This window comes from Phacochoerus africanus, chromosome 4, assembly GCF_016906955.1.
Source record: "Phacochoerus africanus isolate WHEZ1 chromosome 4, ROS_Pafr_v1, whole genome shotgun sequence".
In the NCBI taxonomy this organism is placed as follows: domain Eukaryota; kingdom Metazoa; phylum Chordata; class Mammalia; order Artiodactyla; family Suidae; genus Phacochoerus; species Phacochoerus africanus.
Genome location: NC_062547.1, coordinates 102089444 through 102094122, shown reverse-complemented (window position 1 = coordinate 102094122; position 4679 = coordinate 102089444).

Sequence of the window (4679 nt, the reverse complement as noted above, 5' to 3'; positions counted from 1 at the left end):
TTTGTGAAGCAATAGACTATCTTTTTGCATAAATCACTTGTAATAGGATTGTCTATTACTTACAGCAGAAACATCCTAATTGATACAAGTAATAAAAAGGTGTATTATTACCATACATGTAAATCATACTCTTTAGATACTATGTTTACAAATAAGCAAAAGATATTTTATAAGCAAATTAAAGGTGTAAAACAGCCAATTGACTTGGTAGTATTTTATTTGTGAGATGGATATTGATTCTTTTGATGCAGAATTAGTTTTTAATGTTTTAAATATCTTTATTAAAGGCTAGTTGAACATTAAAAAGCATAGAAAATTTACCTCATCTTGGCAACACATGTAGGTCTTATCTCCAAGTTTATGTTTTTATATATATATATATATATATATATATATATATATATATATATATTTCTCTTTTTAGGGCCACATCTGCATCATACAAAGATTCCTAGGCTAGGGGTCAAATAGGAGCTGTAGCTGCCAGCCTGCGCCACAGCCAGAGCAATGCAGGATCTGAGCCATGTCTGTAACCTACACCACAGCTCATGGCAATACCAGATCCTTAACCCACTGAGTGAGGCCAGGAATCGAACCTGGGTCCTCATGGATGCTAGTCAGATTTGTTTCTGCTGAGCCATGACAGGAACTCCATGTGTTTATATTTTAATAGATTTTTTTTTCATATACTGGTAAAGGATGGTAAATCTCGTCTGGGATAAACTTAAATTAACTCTCTCTGCAAATGAAGATTTATTTCATATTATTCCTAGTTGCTCATGGACCTGTGGTGTTTGAGAAATGTGGGACAATTTCCCCAAAGTGCAAACTTAATCATTTTTCCTGAACCATTTGCAATAACTCAGGTTTTTAGAGTTTCAGAAATGAAAATATTCCAAGTAGTCGAAGAGTTCTTCAGCTGGGAACATAGATCAAATCTTTACATGTCCAGTAGAACAATTTAATTACAGACCGTTTGAACAAAGCTTGAAATAGTAATATAAATGGCTGAAAGGGCGGATTCAGTCCGTATGAAAGAATTTCAGAATATCATCTCTTTCCATGTAAACCCATCTTGCTTGTCCCTTTGACATTTTCACCCTAAAAGAAGGAGCAGTCCTGGGAATCTGAGCCCAGACCCATTTTTCCCTGAAGCAGCTTTCATTAACCTTTAAGACTCTTTTTCTCATTGACTGAAGAACCGTGATTGTCCTATTGGGATTGTGCTCTTGCAGGAAGTTTCCATTACTGCTCCTGGTCTGAGAGACTTGCTGGAAGGGAGAAGGAAGTAGAGAAGGAGCAGCTGACATACATATGCATTCAGTTTGCTTTATTTCATATATACTGTTGAAAGAACATGGATATGTTTTTTTCTCTCTGTAAATGGGGAAGAGTAGATTTAGGAAACTGTGAGTTAGCCAGACACCTCTGGAAGGAACTGTACCAGACTGGGAGGGTTTATCAATCCAAATGGTCACAAACGACAAGCAGGTAGTAAGAGCACTGGCATTACTGCCAGGAGATGGATGTGCCCACCATCCTCTGAGGCAACTGACGCTGCTGATTCTGCTCAGCCTCAAGGGAGGTAAAATCTCTAGGGGATGCTCCTAATTAGAATGAGGTGCTAATAAGTCATGATAAGGGAAATAATAAACTAAGGTGAGGCATTCTGTGACCAAGACTTGAAGAACAGAGGGGTTAGAGGAGGCTTCAGTGGGGAGCTAGAGGTGTTGAAGGGGCAGAGAAGGGGGTGGGGAGCCAGACACCCCACAGGTCATTGTATGGCCTAACTCTAGAGACAGGAGCTTTCAAGTGAGAATCTCATGAAATGAGGTTCTGTTACCCTGACTCTGTGCTCTTACTAGGAAAGACTGCTGTCAAGATGGTTTCTCTGAGAGTAGAGGGACCAATGTCACTTGGTCCAGGACTTTCCTGATTTTTGCCCTGAAAATCCCAAATCTTGGGGAAACCCCTCACTGGCTGGTCACCTGTGGAATTTGATATGAGCTGGTGGTCAGGACCCTGTAGGAAGTGCTGCTCTCATGGACATGGCATTACTAACCAGGGCCAGTCAAAGGAGGAGCAGTGGAAGCAGATTTGAAAAGCATGCTCCACACAGGAGATTTGCTTTGTTCTCACTTCAGTTTGGATTCCAGGATCCCTTGATGCACAGAAAGAAGGACAACCTTGTTACTATGGAGGTTCTGGGTCATACTTAGGTGTCAGGAGGCCAATGTGCATTGTGGTTCAGGAGACAGAGATAAAGGGATTAGAAATATGAGGAGCGGAGGGTGGTAGTAGACGCCTGGCTATGGAACAGGTTTCTTCTGTGTCCTACCTGTGCCACGACAAGCAGCTGGCTGTTCATTTAACTGTTCTGTAGTTCCTGTTTGAAGAAACCATCACTGTTTGAAAATAACTATGGAAGAGGCAATTCAAATACAGGGCAAAAAATTCCCCTGATTTCAACCCAAAACGTATGTCCATGTGGGAAAGACACCTGGAGGAAATGTCTAAGGAGATAAAATAGTGCCGTGGAGCATGTTAGTGGCAGCTACCTGTCCTTTTGCAGGAATTAGAAAATAAAATAATTACGCTATTTCACACTAGAAAAGGCTTTCCAACACCTGTTTATGTAAATATGTGAAGGATACAGAGCTGAAGATGTAAAATAATGTGGAGAACTGCTAGGAAGAAACTGTGCAGGTAATAGTGGGGCAGGACATAGAGAAAAAGATGCTTTCCCTTTGAAGCTACCTTGGTGACTTCACATCCTTCATTGAGATATTTGATCATTTTTTCTTGAAAGGAGAATTCAGGGTCAAGTAAATTTGGGAAACTGTTTCCTTTTGCTCTCTCTTCAGCATGTACTTCAGCAGGTTGAACTGCTTAACTTTGATTAATTACAATATTTCCAAAAGTTATATAACCAGATAATATATTTTTTTCTTTTTTCTTTTTTGTGGTTGTACCCAGGGCATATGGAAGTTCTTGGGCAAGGGATTGAATCCAAGCCACAGCTGCTGCAGTCAAGTTCTTAACCCAGCGTGCCACAGTGGGAGCTCCAAGGTAATCTTATTTTCAATTGAGAAACAATTAGTACCATCCTAGGGATAGAGTGAACCACAGAACATACTTTCAGAAATACTGCTTCTGGGAATTTCCCATTGTGGTTCAGCAGAAACGAATCTGACTAGCATCCATGAGGAGGCAGGTTCGATTCCTGGCCTCGCTTAGTGGGTTAAGGATCTGGCGTTGCCATCAGCTGTGGTGTAGGTCGCAGATGTGGCTTGGATCTGGTGTTGCTGTAGCTGTGGCTGTGGTCAGTGGCTACAGCTCCAACTCGACCTCTAGCCTGGGAACCTCCATATGCCATGGGTGTGCCCCTAAAAAGACAAAAAAAGAAAAAGAAATACTGCTTTTGAAAGTTTGTTTCTGAGAATAGTTCCAGTAAAAAGCTGGGGAAAGAATTTCCTTGGCAGTCTTTTAGAGGCCAGTGTCATCTTCAGTGGTGGACTTCCAGCATGGAGCTTCTTCTTCCAAGGAGAGGTGTGACCCAGTGTCAGTACCAGCTGCTCAGGAGATTAGTTGCTCCACTAAAACTCAAGCTGGACATTGCACCATCTGGCCTTTCAGAAAAGAAGCATTGTCTTAATTCACTGGAGCTCTGTGTGATTGAATCTTTGTGTATCTTCTCTTTGAACAGACATTTAAAAATCTAAAAAGAGACTGGTCTTTTAGAAATGCTTAAACAAGAAAAGGGTTCAAAAGGCAGATATGAAAATTAGAGTGACCATTTGAAGACCAGAATGATATTTCAATTAAAAAATAAAAATGATCATTTGAGGAGTTCCCGTTGTGGTTTAGCAGTAATGAACCAGACTAGTATCCATGATGCGGGTTTGATCCCTGGCCTCGCTGAGGTTAAGGATTCAGCTTGCCCTGAGCTGTGGTGTAGGTTGCAGACATGGCTCAGATCCTGCATCCTGTGGGTGTGGCATAGGCCGGCAGCTACAGCTCCCATTCAACCCCTAGCCTGGGAACTTCCATATGCCACACTTGAGATCCTAAAAAAAAAAAAAAAAAAAAAAAAAAAAGACAAAAAATAAAAAAGATCATTCAAAACAAGTGTTAAAATTCTTTCTAAAATTTGAATGGAATTAAATGTAAAGATTATCAGGTTGTGTAAGAGCCTATTGAGAAAAGATTGCTGTTTACTTGGGAAAATGATTGAACAGGTAAAATACAAATGTGGTGCCTACCCAAACACTACCCTTACAATTTCAAACTTGTTGAAAGAGCAAATCATAGGAAAAGTACTTTATAAATATTTTATAACTAGAGGACATTTTAGCTGAGCAGCATCAACATAGCCTTTTAGGCTAGAAGCAATATACTTTGGTTTTAATATGATATAAATAGGTCATCCATCATTATATGAGAACATTTTTTTGGTAATGAGTAAAAACAAAAGAGGGGGATTTAATCAGATGAGAGGAAACAAGAGCAAGAATATTTAGAAAAAGAGTATGGGGGAGGGATAAATTAGGAGTATGGGATTAACAGATACACATTTTTATATATAAAATAGATCAGCAACAAGGATTTAGTGTAGAGCACAGGGAATGATATTCAGTATCTTTTCATAGCCTATAACGGAAAACAATCTGAAAAAAAAA